General features: G+C 37.9%; 1 pseudogene; it reads right to left on the reverse strand.

The window, feature by feature from the left end:
* Window positions 1-393: 393 nt before the first annotated feature.
* On the reverse strand, window positions 394-20,459 carry LOC139114974 (G-protein coupled receptor GRL101-like; annotated as a pseudogene).
* Window positions 20,460-21,911: the final 1,452 nt, after the last annotated feature.

Here is a 21,911-nt window from a genome sequence, read left to right on the forward strand (position 1 = left end):
GTGATTGAAGACATAGAGTTATAAGAAGCTTCGAAATTGACATTTCTAAATGAAACTGACATTTCGAAATCAATATTTTTATGACATTTTAAATTTTCGATCTTGGTGTGGTTGAAATAAGGCTTACTTGTTTTGAAACAAAGTTAACGAAGCATATTTCTAGAAGCTGTCAATGACGGAACAGTGATAAATGTAAAGGAATGTGATTGGCGAGGAACTTTCTTGTATTTTTCTATGACTCAGTACCTTGAATCACATAAAAGTGTCTCCTGCAGATTATATTCATGAGTAAAGACAGCCTGCTTAAAAAGAAATTAGCAAAATCTGCTTTTGTCAATGACCAAATGAAGGAAATAAATGCTTAATTAGAATCGTAAAGACCAATCTATTGATTTCAGGTTATATTCAATTAAACTATGATACGTTTCAGACCACTATAAACAATATACAAAGATATTGGAAGTTAGAAACAGAATTACAGCATTCACAATAACCACAATGATAATTACTAACGTACATCTCTGAAGACTATCTCAGTGATAGGTATTTAATCGTAGTCATATATGTAGTCGTTTGGGGGCGCTTTAGTTGGGTCTTCCCTTCAAGAAGTGCCGTATAAAAAGCCCGCGTTATCATAAATGGACTTGCGGTTGTTGCCTTGATTGATGTCGGTGGAGTGGTTTAATAACTTAGTCTTCATCTTTTCCAAGTCAGACATATCGCGTAAGATCGAGAGATTGCAGTCTTCACCCCCGGCGTCTCCATCCTGCCAATCGTCATTTGATGAAACAAGTAAGTGGGCGCTTGTAACGAACCCCTGAGTGGAGGGAAAAAAACAGATCTGGTGAACAACCACAAACCAAACACAAAAGCCCCGTATTCCATATAACAAGTGAAACTAAGAGCAAGAAAATTACAGCGACACATTCCTTGGCGGTTGGTTATTTTACCCTATGTGGGCGTGGGGATGAAGTGTTTATACTGGTGAACAAGGAATGTGGGCAATGGATAAGACGCTCTTGTCTGTGGTAGGCGGGTGGATCGTCGGTGATGATGGAATATAAATTAAAGGGATACAGTCGCCGGAACTGCGCTCAAAGGTCGTATGGGACCCATACGACCAATGTAAACACTGTATCCAAAGTATGATGGTGTCAGATGATAGTTAAAACATGCCTGTCATAAACTACATCGTATAATTTAATTGTTGCAGCTATGATGATGAGGTGCATCTAGATATCGTACACGAAATACATTGTTTGTAAACAATAAATTCGCACAGGCGCAGTTCCGACGATGGTTTCCCGTTAATTATTTCAAAGTTATCTGGAGTGTCAGGGTCTGGCACTTACTCCAAGCTAAGTGGAATTCAGACATGTATGAATAGATCTTCCTCTGAATGGGGTGAATGGTGTGGAGAATGTCACACGGACGAGGAGGGTAATGGAGAGCTGTAAATTTACGATTGGAAACGTCCACACGGATTTTGGGAGGGGTAATGCTAGATATACTTTTCGCATATAGCAGCGGAGGCGGAGGGCATTTATGTAGAGCTTCCAAATCCCTTCACATGAGTTTAATCGTCTATGTGAGGCCAGGAAGAATAATCAAATTGTTCATCGAAATCGCAGCTTCTACTTAAGTCAATTTAGATTTTTTTCTGCATTGCGGCAAATATGCAAATTATTTCAGTTCTGTGGTAATAAAGTTAAAACATGGGGCCAACGTAAAATGAAAACGCGCAAATTTTAGATTCCACCTTGGCCTCGAGGACGCCGAAACGACAATACTGCAATTGTTTTACTTTTAAGGCATTTTTGTTGTGCATATCTTTACACTACTTTGTTTTCTTCTGGGACCATGCTTCTGATCAATGCTCAGAATTTGCTTTGTCAACAGCGCCCGTAAATGTTGTGTTTCAATTATTGTGGATAGTTTATAAAATTTTTCTCCATGCCATCAGTAACGATATAAATCTGAGGGAGAATTTGCTAGGTCTTAAAAAACAAATTTAAACAAAATAGCTTGTAGCTTTTAGCCAAAATAAATGCGAGGAACAGTTTTTTCCTTGGTCTAAATTGGAATCTTTGAACACAACAACACATCTATCGACACGTTTTCAAAATCGAAAGGGTAGCTGTCCTAGATGTAATTCGCTCATTTTGTCCAGCTCACGTGATAACCAGCAAATACATTTTTGAAAAAACATCAAAATGAAAGAAACTGGTTTAACTTATGTTTCCTACAGGCAGTATTGTAGCCCTGATATGTGATCACCTATTCTACCTGTAAGAAAATTCTATGAACCTGTGCTCCTCGAGCTATGTTCGAGGTGACGAGTAACGCGAGTCAACAAATCTGAACCCGAGCCGTAGTCACAGACATGTACGGTAGACACAATGACTTGCACAAATCCATGTGAAATGCTAAGAATAATCGATGAGACACGTATACAGCGCTTGAAGAAGAAAATAGAGGAAAAGATCTCATCTTAAGAGCAGATATTTAATTTTTGTCGCCGACACTACCTAATGATTAGGTAAAATCCAAGCGGCATGTAACAAAAGCCTAACACCGCCTTTCGGGAGAAGCAAATTAGGTAACACATACACACACATGCCTTTCATACACATCATTTATAACTTACTCTACTTTCAACACAGTGCTGTACGAAAGACAGCACATATCATTATCACAAAATGAGGAGACCTTCAAGTTGGCCTTCACAGATGCACCAAAGTTTCGACATTCAAAGAGTAAACAAGACGTACGTCATACTGATCGACAACAACGTGGTCTTCATCGAGCAGTTCGTACGCTAGGCTGCGGTCGTGAAAGCGTTTGAGTCCGGCTCGCACATCGGCCAAGATTATTTCTATTTCTGCAGCACGCAAGGTGTTGGTCGGGATAATATCAGACAGTTTCATCAGAGTGCGGTGCCCTCCCCCTGAGAAAAAATGAATATTGTGACGTCATACACATCGGTAGAAGGCAGAATCATTACAGAAGATGCAAAACATGGACAGTAAAGTGACTAGCAAATAAAAATGAAGGAAAAATATTTTGTGTATACGATCAAGATTATTGTGACCCGCGTACTTTAAGTACACCTTATGAGACGCCCGAGTGCAACAGAACTCCATGCAACCACAGGGAACCCAGAAATATGGTTGTTGTTGTTGTTGTTGTTGTTGTTGTTGTTGTTGTTGTTGTTGTTGTTCGTGTTTATATTAATGGTGTTGTTGTTATTGTTCTTGACCAATAAAATTGAACGAACATAACTATTGTGTTGTTATTGTTTCAAACGTAATATAAATCTCCTATAAAGAAACACTACAGGACGGTATCATTATTTGACCCAATGAAACTACCTCCAAACGTATACACTCTCTACGTACAGTTGCACGGTAGAGTGTGTACATCGCGAGAGGTAGTTGCACTGGCCTGGGTCAAATGACGATAATGTCATTATAGTGTTTCTTATGACATCTACATTACGTTTGAAACAACACAAACACAACAGTTATGTTCGTTGAATTTTATTAGTCAAAATCAACAACACGGCTAATATAAACATAAACAACAATACAAACAACAACAACAACAACAACCATATTTCTGGGTCCCCTGTGATGCAACATAACTCCAATTTTGCCGCTTGCTTGGATTGTGATTCCTAGCAAGTATTGACTCTCTTTAGAGAACATTGGAGAACAGATCATCTGAAGTAAGAACATATGGAGAACTAGCCCTTACATCAAACTGCTGTGGCTGGTGAAGTGGTAAGCAACACCCATACTTGTAAACAGCGTCCCTAGCTGTCAGATGCTACAGCGCAGCAAAGTGAATCGCAGATTGATCACTTCCCTGTAAGTTTTTTCATGAATTATCAAATAAAGGAAAACACATTTTTTAGGATCAGAGTATAGTAACCTAGAGTTTTACCTGATGCACTGCATGATGGGTTCTTGTCAATTGAAGTCGTCGCCCTTTCACCACTTTTCGTGCTGTAAAGCCGAGCGTTTGTTCGATACGTCAGTCCTGGGCTGGAGAACGACTCATTCCAATTACGCCGGATACTCGAATACGTGTACAGGAAAGGGTTGAGGGCGGAGTTCAGAGGGAGGATGAAGACTGCAGTCCAGGCGTACACGTCACTGGATATGACCACACCAGACAAGCCGAGAATGCCCATTGTACAGATTGGAACCCAGCAGCAGAAATCGGTAGCAACTATCAAGGTGATCTTGGCAGACATGCGCCATTCACTGCCAGTTTTGATGGCGTAGTTTTCGACTTTCTTTCCCGTACGTTTGACAGTTATGTAGATAACGAGGTAGGAAACGAAAATGAAAAGGAAGGAGACGAGGTTGACCACCAAGAATATGGCCACGGAGTATTCCCAGCCTGGGGCGTGGTACGCGACATATGGAGTGACAGACACACACCAGTACGGGCGTAGAAGGCATCCTGAAAGTAGGGAATTCCAACTAACGGTATGAAGCAAATGGTAGCCACTGTGATCCAACCAATGCATACGACAACGGTCGCTGAATTCACTGTCATTCTTGAACCGGAGAAAGGAAAGACTAAACTACAGAAACGGTCAAAGGTCATTACCGTCAGCGTGAAAACCGATACTTCACTCGACAGCGATGCCAGGAAACCAGAGAACTGACACAGGTAACTGCCTCTCCATGCTTCATCGTGGAGAATATACTCATCACGGTAGTACTGATCTACTGATGCTATGATAATCATGTACACGCCCATTAGCATGTCGGCCAGAGCCAGGTTACTTATCAAGAGTGAATTTACATTCGTTTTATTTCGAGACACTGCTCGCCAAACGAGAACGCCACAGTTTCCCAGCAGAGCACTGATGCCAAGGCCCCACATGAAGAAACGCAGAACCTGTTCTCGCAGCAAATCTTTGCAGGACGAAAATTCATTTGGCTGCGGTATGCATTCGACAAGAGAGTTGCCAGTCAGGCAGCAAAACAGGTACTTGTCAGACTTCCTGAGTAAAAATTAGAAGGTAAAATTACAGATTTTGATTCTATCATAGAAAATTCAAATCAAAAGTGAGGTTATATGAAAATTATTCAGAAATTAGAAGGTAAAATTACAGATTTTGAAAAGTGACGTTTTATGAAAATTAGTAAGAATGAAGCAAATATACCAGATATGAACTGTAGTGTTCGTGGTTGTCTGTAAACTGACCATTTTATTTTCTCTGATATTCCTATGTTTTCCACAAGTTCGCAATATAGTCACCGTGAGAGTCCATTATCAAAGATGCAAGACAACCAACTGATAAAAGAGTAAATTGCAGGCTCTATTTACAATGTGCCATATCATGTTATGATCAGCGTTTCCATATCTTTATATTCATCAAAATTAGCGCACACATTCAAACGATTATAGTAAAATTGCAGAAAGACCGACACGACATTCAAAATAAATGTGTAATTTCTTAAAATATGAACAAATATGGGGTTTGCAGTTTGAAACAAAGTAGGATTTGTTACTAGCAAAAACGCATGATATTCACTTGGAATGTAATGTTTTACTTACAGAATTTGCAGTTGTTTCAGCTCATACAACAAATCAATGCTGAATGTTGTCAAAGGATTCTGTCGCATGTCTCTGATGGATACAAAATAATCAATATGAGCGATAAAAGTTCACGCAACATCTGTACAGCTATAAACCATGACGTTTTTATCGCCTCAATTTTATCGACCGTCATCTGTAAACTGAATCAAGATGTACTACCAAGACAGAGTAAATATCCAGAACAAAGTTGCAAAAGTCACACCACACGTGATAGATTGAGAGGCAATTCTGTGGGTGCAAGCAAAAGGCGAAATCTTTCAGTGGATTGGCCATTTTCAATGGCACTAACATTCAATGCATGATAATTTGAATAATTCAAAGATCTTTTCCTGTTTTCACTAATCTTTGAGTACATTTAGTTGATAGATGAGGATTAGGGGGCATTGGACGCCGTCGGCGTCAAACCCTACTTAACTCTTAAACGAATACACAGTATATGCTGACAAAAGAAGAAGATTAACCATACTTACAAATGGAGAAGATTAACCAGGGGATCAAATATCGTTCCTTCAAATATCGCAATCGAGCTGTTTTTAATTTCTCTGAACCAAAGTGAAAAAGGTGTCAAAACAACAGAATGATCAAATATTGCATATGATACCGGTAAGTTACAAATGTAACTCTGAGACATTTTCTGTTATTATTAAAAGCAAAATCGTTTTCAAGCAAAAGAATTTACTATTAGTAAGTGGAAAGCTTGTTAAAATGTTGATATTTATTAATGCACCTTAGCCTTAGCTAAAAGAGTACTAAACTTATATTGCTGGAATTCACGTTTTCGTCTGTTTGAAGCATAATGCTGCTGAACTTTTCGTTGTCGTTTTGCTGTTTCGTCGACAAAAAGCATAAACACTTCTCTAATTACGACATTTTCTGTTGAAAAATAAACACCAACGTCAACCAGGGTCATGAAGAAACAAAGGACCTTTACTGTTAGAGGAAGGCAAGTGAGAAGGAAAGGGAGTACATATAGGCAGGATATGAGTGAAAACACACACTGGATCAGTTGGAGGGAAACTGACCGTTCGTCTGAATGCAATGTTTATCTAATTACACATGCAAATCCTAGGTCGTAAGTTCGAAGTAGTTTTAAATCTAGTTAAATAGTTTTACTTACAATGTTCTGAGATTTTCTAGTGCTGTGAACACCATGGCTTCCAGGGTGGAAATTTCGTTCCCTGATAAGTACCTGAAACATGAAATTTCGGATGCATTTTTCGAAATTTTGCTTTCTTTAAATAAGCATGTTGAGCGATATTTAACTCCTTGGTAGACAGTTCTCTTTGTCTTAAACAAATTCAATAAAACCACTTGTTACAATTTTCATGGGATGAACATTACGGAGGGACTATACTTCGTTCTTCACATTGTTTGCTGTCTTCAAGCAAACACGAAAATTCAGCAAAACGTCACTGGAAAGACGAAATGCAGTACAAGATGATCAACAACTTATTACGGCGCCATGTCAAAATCCGAAAGTTGAAAAGTATACACCATTGTTCACAAGACCTTTTCAACATTCTTTCCATAACATTCTTTCAGGAAATGATGGATAATTATCAAGAACACATGTGAACTCCACTCATGACAAGGTAGTTACATCTTTATGTTCGGCAAAAATGGAATAGAATGGCAAGTTGGCTCAAATTGAGCATATGACGTCATTTTTAGCTCCGCTGTCAGCGACGCGGAGCTTATCAAATAGGTTGATTTTCCATCGTCGTCCGTCGTCGTCGTCGTCCGTCGTCCGTCGTCCGTCAACAATTGCCTTCTCCTCTGAAACCCCAAGTCCAATTGCTTTGAAATTTTATATGCAGTTCACTTGGGGTGACCTCACTTAAGTTTGTTCAAATCGTGGTGAAATTTGCATATTTGTATTTCTTGGGCATTTTTAGGTGTTTTTGGTAAAAAAATCTTCTCCTCTGAAACCGCTTGTCCGGTTGCCTTGAAATGTGATATGCAGTTTACTTAGGGTGACTTCAGTCAGATTTGTTCAAATCGTGGTGAAATTTGCATATTTGTATTTTTAAGGCAATTTTTTCGTTTTTGGTCAAAAAATCTTTAAAAATCTCCTTCAAAAAACTATCAGTCAGATAGCTTTGATATTTGGTACATATGTCCCTAGGGATGATCTTTTTCAGATTTATTCAAATTGTGCAGAAATATGCAAATTTGCAATTTAAAGGCAATTTTTGCCATTTTTGGTCAAAAAATGTATTTCTCAAAAAGATCTGGTCAGATAGTTTTGAAATTTGGTATACAGGTTTCTATAGATGAACTAAGTAATATATATTGAATTTCTGATGAAATCAGTAATTTTGTATTTTTGGGGCAATTTTTGCCATTTTTGGTCAAAAAGTGTGTATATAATTTTGGGGCAATTTTTGCCATTTTTGGTCAAAAAATGTGTTTCTAAAAAAGTACTGGTCTGATAGCTTTGAAATTTGGTATGCAGGTTTCTACAGATGAGCTAAGTAATATGTATTGAATTTCTGATGAAATCTGTAATTAAGTATTTTTGGTGCAATATTTGCCATTTTTGGTCAAAAAATGTGTATTTCCAAAACTACTCATAGCTTTGAAATTTGGTATACAGGTTTCTATAGATGAACTAAATGATATTTAACGAAATTATGATGAAATCTGCAATTTTGAATTTTGGGGGCAATTTTTGCCATTTTTGGTCAAAAAATATGTTTCTCAAAAAGTACTGGTCTAACAGCTTTGAAATTTTGTATACAGGTTTCTATAGATGAACTAAATTTGGTTTTTGAAATTATGATGAAATCTGCAATTTTTATTTTTGGGGCAATTGTTGCCATTTTTGGTCAGAAAATTTTATTCTCAAAAAACTACTCATCAGATAGCTTTGACTTACATGTTCTTTAGGGATGATCCGATGTGATATATTCAAAGTATGATGAAATCTTCAATTGTGTATTTTTGCAGCTATTTTAGCCACTTTTTCCTGGCCACTGCATTGAGCTATGAAAGATTTCCACCTTCTTCATCAACATGTGTCAAAAATAGTCATTCTCTCCATAAACACAGCGGAGCTATATCGGCCGCTGGGTCGCTTGTTGTCAGAATGTATAAATCTATGGCTTTACTTTAACGTTACCGTATTTATTATTATTATAGTAGTAGTAGTAGTAGTAGTAGTAGTAGTAGTAGTAGTAGTAGTAGTAGTAGTAGTAGTAGTAGTAGTAGTAGTAGTGGTGGTGGTGGTGGTAGTAGTAGTAGTAGTAGTAGTAGTAGTAGTAGTAGTAGTAGTAGTAGTAGTAGTAGTAGTGGTAGTGGTGGTGGTGGTGGTGGTGGTGGTGGTGGTGGTGCTAATTTTCAACTTACAAATGACGCAGGTTCTTCAGTGCATTGAATGCCATTGGTTCGATTGAAGATATTCCAGTATTTGATAAATCCCTAGAGCAGAGGAAATGTCGTAAGAGATTTAAAAATTGAGCAATTAAGGAGACAAAGACTGCATCATTACATGAGTAATGGGGTATCGAGCATTGCCATTCGTAGAGATGAAATTATCGCAATCTGTAGAAAAATTTTTGTATTGACTTACAATACACCGAGAAAGGGAAATTCTTGCAAGTCAGCAGCCGTTAGGTCGTACTGCACGTCTGTGTTTGTTTGTCGTTTTCGTCTGGAAAACAAACCCAACTGTCCAGTCAAATTCCTGCAAAAAATAGCATAATATCAACCATTATTATACATCTCATCTTGAACCTCTGACGTTGTGACGTGCGTAACCAATATACTGTCATGTATTATGCGTCTTTGACACTACATAAAAACAAATAGTAGGGTACCAGTCAACAGTTTTGGACGGCTAAACTTCCAGTTAACATTTCAAAAACTATATTGCCCAGATATTTCGAAAGATGCTTACTACGTATGCGCCCATGCAACAAAAGGTAAACAAAGATTGCGGTGTCGCCATGGCTGTCACTTTAGTGATTTATAGTTTTCAGAGGGAAAAATAAATAAGACGTGAAAAAGACATATCGATTGGTCACATTCGGTTTGACAGCATACCTTTGCTCCCAAAGTCAACATATGAATGCTATTGAACAATTTCCATGATTTATTCATTCATCCATCCCTCAGTTTTACCCGCATCCATACATACATACATCCATACATCCATCCATCCATCCATACATACATACATACATACATACATACATACATACATACATACATACATACATACATACATACATAGATACATACATACATACATACATACATACATACATACATACATACATACATACATACATACATACATACATACATACATACTTCACTATAGGGTATATGTTTGGAACGGTCACTGGAGTTGAACCCGATATTATTTGCAAATAGATTAATAGATTGTGTAATTATACTCGCTAGTACATCTAATGAAATACTTACAGCTTACGGATATTACCAGGAATCAACGACAGATTTATATCACTTCCTTCACAACTGTAGCTTAGACCATCACAGATGCAATCTTCTGGGCATACTTTGTCTGAAAAATCAAGTGACAGGATTATGCCCCCTCGAAGTGAGATACGAGCATACTTATGCCGATACGATCATGCAGGGTACGTCCATACATTCATCCGTCCACACATCCACTCATTCATCCATCGTCCATTCATAGATACATATGTACGAAAGACAGAAGGGTACTATATATAGATTATACTAACTGTTGAAGAAGATAGCACTCTTACCACATTCAAATTCGTCGTCTCCATGACTACAATCCTTGACACCATCACAAACCCTTGTCAGCGATACGCAGTAGTCTCGGTCCAAGCATTTGTGAGCACCTGGGCATGTGTATTCGTCTGGGATTTGTACATTATGAAAAACAAGAGCCAGAAGCAATGATGTATTCCAGTTTGACAATGAGAAAGAATATGTTTCAATCAATATAGCAAGAAGCAATTCATCAACATATATTCTAGAAAGCCTAGGTATATCAAATAATGTACAAACAGCACAAGTAGTTCTGAAAAAGAAACTTAAATTATTTTTGTCTAGCAACTAGCTTACATTAGTTTGAATATCCAATTGTAAAATGAAAAATAAAGGTAAAATAAACTAATTACAGTTCTAAAGTAAAATTTTGCAAGAGTTTTATTATCACATGTTACCAGTCTTCCATAAATATACCTCAAGAGTGGAAAAATATGATTTTTCTGGTATGCTATCTGTTACGACAATAATTTAAATTGAACCCTCCTTTGATTACGAATGATACATTCTTGACTGTGTCGTGCTCTATTTGGATCAAATAAAATGAATATGACGACAAACAATTGTGCCTTATGATTGGCGTAATCAATTTCTCTTTACTTTCAGCTCAAATTCAGACATCTGATCGATTTGTAGAAGAGCTTTATGATAAAACATGGATCAAATCTGAATGAATATAATGTAAAAACAGAAAGAATGACAATTCGTGTGAAATAAAGTCAATGACAATAATATTTGTAGAGATCTCTTTCTCACCACAACCATCCTCATCTTCACCGTTTGGACAGTCCGCTACGTCATTACAGCGCATGTGCAGTGGTATGCAGTAGGCATTCGGGCATTTGTAGGTCGAAGTCGGACAATCAAACAGGTCTGAGAAAAGAAAGTGATGGTATACAGAATAAAGTTCTTGTAATTGAACAACTTGTACACGCACACTCAAGTTCAATATCATACATTATCTTTCCTCCGTACACTCATACACTTATACTTGCATACATACACTTAAAATAATCACAATCATATCAATGGCATCAATAATCCAATAACACTAGGTAAATATTCGTAATACATAGTCAATTGTTACAAACATAGACACCAAACCGCAAAGAACAGTCAGCAAAGCATCCGGTACACGCACAAAAGTTAAATTCGTGAAAGAAAGATATATGGACCTCTGGGTAAAAGACCAAGAAGTGATATCAGGTATTTCGAAAATAGTAAGCGCATCCTGCCCCACATGTAGCACCCGCCATATATCAATCTGTAAGTCAGATAGGTAGTGGTCACCAACTAAGGATCAATGTCACAGATGCCATCAGCGATCATTTGTCAAAGAGAGATATCATTCTTGTCTACCAGTTTGTGATACCTGCCAAAAAAGCGTTGCGTGTTGAGGCAAGTCTTTCTCTGGTGTAACCTTGGTTTAAAACTTTACAAGGGAGATGGCTTTGTCTCTCTGCAAAATCACTATATGAACGGCATGCTCTTGCATATCGAATAAGCTGGGAAATATATACCCCATAAGCTGGTGAGAGTGGAATATTCAAAATATACCTCTAGAGCAAAATGTCTCATATTATTGCTTACCACAGTACATCACATGGGTTACATCACGACAGCCCAGTTGTATGTGAAACTGGTCGAATTCATAGTGACACAGTAGACGCTTTGATATGCAAACTCCGTTGTCGCAAAGAAACTCGTCGTTTTTACAGATAAAGTCACTGAATTTGTAATCTATGAGAAAAAAAGAAACCCATAAATTCCCATAAAATGTCTATTGCGCTGGACAGGCTATTTTTTTAAAAGAAACTTCGGGCGCATGTACCTTCACGAAACTGATAAAAGTTTGTGATCTCTCTATGATATTATTTCAAATAGTCAGAATTTACTTATGGTCATTGTCAAAACAAAAAGGTCATTATATGAAAAGTCAACGCCAATATTTTATAATTGGTGCATTGTCGTCGTTCGTTTCGTTCTTTTTACCAGTTGTACACAGAATCCCCTGGGACTTTTCGGGCAGAATCCGGCACTCAAACCGAGAGTCACTGGCCACTGTAAGCGAGATCCATACTACATATCACGTATCTGGAAGTTGATCCTTCTTAAAATTATTTTAAAACCTCGGATATTTATAATGGTAGTATGTCATATTTTGACATAGAATACAGACGCTTGCACAATAATGGCATCAACTTCACAGCCATTCCGTTATCAGACCTACCGCACGTCTGTGGTTCATCTTCATGGTCAGAACCCTGGCAGTCTATGTAACCATCACAAATGGCATGAGAAGGTAGACATGTTCCGTCATAGCACTGAAAACCGGAGTTACACTGACCTAAAAAAATAAGGAAAACAGCAAATACATAACATGAAAGACTTGCTATGCCTTCTGCAATTAAGAACCACCATTTCCATCAAAAGAAAAAGATATAATTTGTGATAAACTTAAATTTGAAATAACATACCTTCGTTTTAACGATAGATATACTTCATAGAACCAAACATACTTTTATCTAATTACTAATGCATCAACAGTAGCTAGGGAATACGTCCTCAGTCCACGCAATAAATCTTGCCATTGGACTTTTTGCCAAGAAAATTAACTTAGGAATATGGTCTTTTAACAGCCGTCGGAGATGTTGCTCTTTACTGATTTTGATTTTGTATTTAACCAAAAACTAGGGTCGATGGCGCTGAGCTTTACAAACAAGAAGATAGGGTAAAATAATTATCATACTATGACAAAACATTGGACGAACGTAGCGTAAACACTGGCTTATTAGAACGAATGCACCACAAGGGAGATATAATGATAACGCTTAAACATAAAAAAATCTAGGGATACTTTATCAGTCAGAGAAATTTCAAACCTTGTACATATACCTCAACCTTGACGAATGAGCCACAAAATATACAAAAACACGCAAGGGATAAGTAGCGGAGTGTAGCATTACCGACGCAGGTCTCTTCGTCTGTACCGTCGACACAGTCCCTTATCAGATCACAACGTTTCCTTGAAGATATGCACTGACCATTGCCACATGCAAATTCGTCATCATTGCAGCTTGGGTACACTGTAGACAAAGAAATGAATTCATATTTAGCGTTTCTTGATGTTTCCTTATCACAACAAGATATTAACCACGTAATTCAACATCTGTACAAAGATTATGCGAATGCTGTAATTTCGTAACCCTGGATGTCCACTTATTAACCCTTTGAGCGCCAAAGTCAATTTTTGTCACATTTACAAAATATACCCCAGTCAATTTTTTTCAGATTTTTGCCAAATTTTGATAAAAAACTGTAGCCAATGGAATGTGATATCCATTTTGTTGAAAATTCTCAAAAAAATTGCAGGAAAATTCATAAAAATGGTCAAATGTTGCACTAAAATTTGATGGGAAATATTACAGCACTCAAAGGGTCGATGGGTGTCTGAACGACGGTCATTCTCCATGACATGATGTAACTGCACACTTCTAAAATTCAAAAGCCATATGAAAGCTTAAATTTCAGATCCCTGGGTATAAACTTGTTTAAACGAGTGTTTGAACTGAAACTCAACATAGGATTGTGTCTCTCACCATTGACTGATCCGGCAACTTATGAAATCCTCTGTTACTAGAATGAAATATGACCTTAAAAAAGCTAAAATTATCAGTGTCATTTAAGGTCAATGAATAATTTGCTGATCCGAGAAAAAAAGCTTATAGGCATTCGTGTTACACTGAATCGACACTGCTTCCAAATGTCGATCAGGAAACGCTATCATACATTATAAAACGATCTGACTTTAACATAACTTGTACCACTGCAGGTGATCCGGAAATACGCCTCGAATTGTATACAAACAAGATGGCATCTTCTTACATATGCAGTTGAAACGTAATACCTATTTGGAGAATGCATGTTTCTTGAATGCAATCGACGTTTGTCCGTAGGTGTGAAGCAGTTGTTTTCATAATACGTTTCTGTGATAATAATGAAGATTCTACGTGTAAAGTGAAACTTACCGCAGTTGATTTCATCAGAACGATCAATGCATTGTGGGATGAAATCACAGTAAACACTCATTGAGATGCATTGACCATTATCGCACGTAAAGCTACCATCTGGACACTGTTCTCCATCTGAAACATCACAACACACACAACCTTTGATGAGGCGTATGATATAGCAAGTGATACACACAAACAAAATATTTAAAAAATCATAATTTTTTTTTAAATTAAAGGCACGGAGTAAGGATTTTAGGACACAAAACTCGGGGTACACACTAAATGGGTTTCCGGGCCCGGCATCCAACTACATAGTCTCAAACCTGATCACATGACGTCCTGTCTATAGGGTAGCGAAGCTACATGTCTCTTTTATCGAAAATTCCTAGATCAATAATTAGAATTGCATAGCCAGGAAGACGACTGCAAATCGGCACAACGTATACAACAATTATTTCACAACAACGTACACAACAAAGTCTACGCAACGAAGAAATATGTGTGGACCTCTGGCAATATAACAACCAAAGATACTTTGAATAAAAAAACGCCCCGAAGGTAACGCCCTGGAACCCTCTATTTATTTACTTCTCAAGTAATGATCCGCTAATAATTCAGGGCCATTAGCATTAAAATTAATGTGTTACAAAAAAGGTATCGCCACATTAAAGTTTAACATATCATAATGCGCTTATCTGGAAAGTACTTACTGCATGTTTCTTCATCTGATCCATCGCCACAGTCCGTTCGTCCATCACACACAAATATTCCCAGAATGCATTCACCATTAGAACAGTGAAAATGTGTGTCGGGACAGTCACCACTGCTGGGAGAATCTGTGAAGGCGTACTTTTTTAGGTCATTCAAGACTGCGATGAACGTAGGATTTTAACTATTATCGAATGTTGTTCAACTGATTAGAAGCACTAGTATTACGAACTAATTCAAAAGATTTTCAGATGTAGATCTCGGCATACTTATAAGCGAGCCAATGCAAGCTCAGTTACGTGCATTCTGATCGTGTTTTGGCGATGTCTCTTTCTGCATGCATTTAGATTCGGAATTACCAATTACTGATTCAGAATCTGAAATACACGGTATTGAGGTTTACATAGAATTCGCCTCGGGGTGGGCAGATATTCTGCCTCTCAAATCGAAACAATCCTTTCCTGATATACCATTTGTTTGGGCTAATTTTGAGGCTTTTGGAGTAGGACAATTTTTTTACCTTCTTAGTTTCTCGAACATTTTTCCTCTTGTTTTGGCAAGAGAATGGCCCTAAGTTAAATTGAGGCAAGTTTGAGTAAAAGTTTATATCTTCCACTTTCGAGGCGCATGCTTCCTTTATTACAGAGATTTTATGTGTGTATAATTATAGAAATGACCAAGGATTTACGATATTGAAACATGTCCTAGAGAAAAAAATCAAGCGATTGTCTTACCAGTAGCTGATTTGTGACATATGACGCCGTCATTTTTTATTTTTTTATTTTTTTATTTTTAAAATAAAAATTTTTATATTTATTTAAAAAAATAAAAAAATAAAAAAAATAAAAGCGATTGTCTTACCAGTAGCTGATTTGTGACATATGACGCCGTCATATATCGTGTCACAAGCATCAACGCCGAAGACCAGTTCGTATTCATTTTCGTGTAACCTTGTGATAACCTTACACGCGTCGGTTTCCAAACTTAGTGTCTCACTGCCCACTACAGCCTCTTCTTTTGCACGACCGATGTAAACGACAGTTTCACGCGGATCCAAACTTAGAATTTGCAATAGGAAGGGTATGATGGCCTCGCTTTCAACACGGACTAAATCGGCTGCATGGTTCTGACATATGACGTCCGCGTTTTCCTCTATGACATAATGATGCAAAAATGACGCAAAGCATACTCCGTCTTTCAAAATCCATCCGACCTCACAATCTTCACAGAGGAAGCATAGGAGAGAAGACTTTTTAAAGTTGTTATTTGGCCGTCGGATGATGTATGAAAAAATCATGATCGTATGCACCGTGACTTGCTTGGTCCATATTTTAACGTAATTATTATGGTCCCATTATATTTATCTAATGTCCAAATTAATCATTAATGAATATTTTGCCCGCAATAAATGCATCCTCCAATATCAGCTTTTATGAACAGAGTATTCGTTTTGAATTAAGGCTTTTTTGTACGGATTATTTTTTACGTAATACTATTAAGTATCAAATGCTAAAATGTAACATACACTTCGTTTATCATTGGCGCCAAAAAAGATAACATGCCATATTTGCCGACGAATTGTGATAGTGCACTGAAGTCAAACGTTTCATCTCTGTTTATTGACGCCAAACAAGAATGTACTTACCAAAATGGCCAGCAACTACTCTGTCTTTCATCTCTTTACCTTGACCTACAATACGATATTTCAAAAAATTATGTTAATATTTTCCAAGCAGTTTGTAAGGCCCCTTGTCTACTTTTCTGTTTCGAAAACAACGTGTTTTTCGCAACATAGAGTCTACAAATTTTGCTTGAGTGTTTGATATTTGATTAAAAAGTAATAAAGCAATCATCTGTTGGTAATATGACATTAACCGTTTTGAGGTGAAATTTAAAGTTACATATTGCTCGAAAACTAAGTTGTAGAATAAATAACCAGAGCTAAACATATAGTTTTGTTTATGTCCTTACGTCAATCGAGAACGAAGTATGTGATCAAGGGTCAATCGCTAACAACAGGAACCCTTCGTCAAAATCCCTTACATCAACGTCATCAATGACATCATCATTCATAAAATATCACTGTATAAAAGTAATGTTCTCGGCCACTGAATATTATTTTCAGCTGCATTATTGTTTCTATTCAAACAATTAAATTTGTAAGTTTATTCATGAGCGTCAATTATGACCTCATGATAACAATTGATAAGGGTGATTACCTCGATAAATTGCGGGTGTTTTACAGATGTACTGGTTGATGTTGTTGAATGCACAGGCAACATCGTGCCAATGGTTTATGGAATACACTTCGCGTAATTCAATCTTCGTGCAGTCCTCGAGTTCACCACCAGACGGCTGTACATTGCTGAAATCAAATTTAAAAGAACCACAGTTGTTAAAATATTTTAAAACATCAACATTTAACAAGATTCCTTGCGAAGCCAAAGGCACAAGAATTTTTTTGCTCATTATTGATAACTTTCACTAGCTAAGGAGCTTTACTCCTAGACATGCGCAGTTTACTTGTTGTAAAGAGCCCGCCATTTTTGATTGGGCATGTGGGGCAGTCCGAGGGGACAATTCAGTTTTGAAGTTCTATTGAAGATGTCAATTTTCACTTGACTTTTAAAACTATAGGTCCACAAATATCTCCAACCTAGAGACATTTGATAGATGGAAAGTGTTAACATTGACAACTGACAGCCTGAGCGCCTGAAAGTCGCTAGAAAACAGTCCAATAGACAGCAAATGGTAAAAGTTCACGTGAGATCGACTGTTGTACACCTTCTCAAATACGTAAGGCGTACTTACTTGTCTTTACGGTACCAGCCAGCATAGCTCATTGGACTATCGTCTGTCCATCGATAGACGCTTTCCTCAGCGGTATCAGACAATCCTAAAATAGAAAAGGGCGCAACAAACTGTTTTAATGATACCACAATGAGACATTCTTGAGTGGCAAATTGAACGGTCAGTATCGAACTGTTTGATGTGAGACAAACGTTGTCCAGAATAAAGATATTTTGGGCAGAGTTTCTTGCCATGTCATAAAGAATATAAACTACGTGTCTAATCTTCACTGTTAAGGAAATAAACGGGCCGGTTGAATTATCATGATTTCAGGCAGCCGTTTTTACATTCAAACGCATGTAACTTTACAGTCAGATGTAAAGATGCGAATGTATAATATCACGATGTGGTACACGGAAAACAATATTAATTTTAACCTGCAAAATTCCCGGAAAAGTACGGAATTTACTGTGGTCGTTCTACATTAGGACAATTCGCGTATATGTCATCAAACGTTTTGCGTCGGAACTTCTCGTTTGATCGATTTTCGATGTATTCTTCAATGCAACGAAAGAGTATGGCGGCCGGTACTTTGTTCAATAATAACATTTTTTACATTGCAGATATCTATACAAAGCTGTACACTTTTCCTCATAATCTAGTACATCAAATGTTGTACAGTTTTCATCAAAGATAGCGTATGTATACATCTTCACTGCACGGGCGCGTCCTTTGCGTGTACTGGAAAATATACAATAAAATCGACTTGCGTACCAATGTATACTTCAGAGTTGCCAGTGAACCAGTCAGTTGTCAACATGTAATGGAGGAACATCATTTCTTGATAGGTTTTAATGCTAACCAAATGACCACCATCGTGTACGCATTTCATCTCAGCCTCTGTCCACCGCAAAGTTTGATTGTCTCGCCGGAAACTGTAGCAACTGCTATCATATTTTCCCCAACCTTCCATGCATACATAATCTGCAAGATATCAAACTTGCTGCTTAAAGGAAAATTGCCGATTCGAAAGCTGACAGAGGTATTCGTTAGCATTTGGTTTAGTTTGTAAATTTGCAAATATTTATCTTTTGAGTAGATTTACTTGTACATGAAATCTATAGACAGTAGAAGCAAGACTGTGATAAATAGGTACTGGATATTCAATATCATATTGAATGTATTTCACCTTGTGCTTGAGTGAATGTTTGGCAAATGAGCAAGACTACATATATACAAATTAAGATCAGCAACCCTTGTGTGTCAGCATTGCAGCGACCTGTATCGGCTTGCGAATATGATATCATATATATAAACAGCAAGAACATAAATTATGAGAGGCTTTGGCGGGGATTTGCTTTGTGTCTCTGCTGTCAGCTTTGGTACTGCGTGCTGTCAATGTCATCTTTGTTGTAGCTGTTTATGGTCACCAGTGTGCCATGATAGTGAGATCCCAGTCCAGCTCCACAAAGAGTTGTTTCCAAGTCAACAGTCGACAGTCATCGTTTCTGTCTGCTGTCTAGGCCAACTCAACGTATGTGTGCTTTGCAAGGCAGGAGATTGTAAAATGGATATAGTGTAACCTTAACCCGACATCACCTTGTTTCTCATACATATTGAATTTGTTTAATGTATACATTATTTTTAACTCGTTATATTTATTGTAATATGTTACATTATTGTCTTTATTGTATTATTAGCGTATTATATTATTTTCTTGTTTGTGCTATTCAATATAGGTCTTACACCAGTTTAAATATAATGTAGTTTGTCTCTGTCTGCTCTAACTTGACCCAATACCTCCGGCTTTTCTAACTTTTCTTTTTGCTTGACAGTAACCTTATGGTATTTCGTCCGGGCTTACCCTAAGCCTGGGGGTACTGTCTAGGGTATGCACATATGTATCGCGATTTTTTTAGTCTTATGCACAGAAGATAGAAATAATGGTTACCATTGTTTTGTTTGAGACTGTAGCCTTCTGGGAGTTCAAAGGTTGATGAATGGTACTCGACGGAAAATCCTCTCCCAGCATAGACGGAGTCAGATTCGAACTGCATCAAGAGACTATTTCTACTTGATAGAAGTCTCGATGGCGGTGGGTTATGATTACAGTACACTCCTAAGAGGGAGTCCAGGCGGGAGCTCCCGTCGAAAATTTCCACGAAGTCACTGGCGCAGTCTGGCGCAGTAGAAGTGATGTCAAAATCGGTGAAGATCAGAGTTATGTAGTTGTTGATCGAGGGTGCCACGATCTGCCAAGAGCATCTCTCATTTGCATGGTAGAAATTCGGATAGTTCGTGGAAGAGATGAAGCCCCGTGAGAATGTACACACTTGTGGGTTTCTGCATATCCTCGTCCCACTGCCACAGCCGGCTAGATCTGAAAATATTGTTTGTAATTAATTTCTGATAAAAGGCAATATTATTACGTCATGAACTCACACGACGTGACAGTGATAAGGATGAAATCCTTCATTTTTGATCCTAGAGTAGTCTAATGGAAACTGTGATTTTGTGCGCAAGTTGATTACTTCGTTTGCTCTCCTCGAGCTCCGAAGTTCGCATCGTCGTATAGCAACCGTTACATTGCATGAACCATTATCCTCCGTTTCGTTTTCGTGAATTAATAAGCAAATGTTATGTATGTGGCTGTGCCGCCGTCAATTCTTAGAATCTACAGCGAAGAAACGTGTTGTCAACAGTATGTGAGGCCGGCAGAGGACAGTAAAATCCTGTCTTCCGGCCGTAACTAGGAAAACGAAAACGAGTATCGTCATTGCTTCCTACACAGAGAAAATAATATGACTGAAATATTAGTCGAAATATCACTGTGCACTTTCTGAAAACCCGTTAGCGTTTAAGAAACTTTAGCTAAGACTACATTTAAAATATGTACCTGATTGTTTTCGACAGAATTCGATATTATTGAAGTCAGACACTGTTACATTTTATTGGGACGTGGTAAACCTACCAAAGTTCTCGTACTTCGCTCGAAAACCTTCCGAGTTTATCTCAAGCGATGTTTCAAACGTAACTAGGACTTCGGAAGCCTGTGACACAACAGTTGGTCGGAAATCGCCGCACAGCGTCGCAATCCGGTTACTCTCCACGGGCACCTGTCCGTTATATATGACAACTTTCGCCAGACAGTCGCCGACGACTCGGAAGTCCGGAAAAGTTATCGATAGGAACTTTCCCTCGGGAGCTGATATGATCCACTGGCATCTCGTGAACGGTTTGAGCTGACTTGGGAAGTTCAACGTCTCAAACTCGCCCTGTTCTTGAGTCAGGAGGGCGGAACTTCCACAGCCTGAGTCGCAAGAACTGAACCCACAAACTGGAAAAATGAAATTAGAACGAAAAGTTTCCTTGTTTGTCAAACTATCACAATGACATGCGAGGTTCAAGTATACTCTATATTGGACTTATTCTGTATTTGTACCCCGGCGTATTATTGGATTCCACATTGGGTCGACACTATACAGCGCCAATGATGTTCCTAACGTTATGGTAAAACAGATCTTTTTCTGGCGACTCTCGGATCCTCTTTGGGATTATAACATATACTGTTTAATAATAATCATACGACCAGTCATTAGTTGAATATTGGAACAGAATGAAAAATGGTGAAATGATGACAAAATAAAAGGGATATGAACAAAGTGAACTTCAAGTTCAAAGAGCGATTAACAGAATGCACATAGAAGAAAATGAAACCGTGAGGCTTTATTTACCTGCCTCGCTGTAAGTAGCCGTTAAACCGAGGGAGTCTGGCATTCCTGCCGTCAGCTGGTGGATGTTTATTGACATCGATATTGTGTTTGAGATGGACAATATCTCAAGCGATGTCAAATGTCCACAGTACTGCGTGGAGCTGATTACGTCACCCTCGATTCCCTTGATGACATCATCAACCACTAATGTGTCCAAGCACTCGCGCTCAGTGGCTCGAAGACTGAAGTACGAAAAGGTCAATCTGAAAAGGAAGAAATGAGTGAACGTTGACGAACTGAACAA

The sequence above is a fragment of the Ptychodera flava genome, chromosome 16 (genome assembly GCF_041260155.1).
Source record: "Ptychodera flava strain L36383 chromosome 16, AS_Pfla_20210202, whole genome shotgun sequence".
In the NCBI taxonomy this organism is placed as follows: domain Eukaryota; kingdom Metazoa; phylum Hemichordata; class Enteropneusta; family Ptychoderidae; genus Ptychodera; species Ptychodera flava.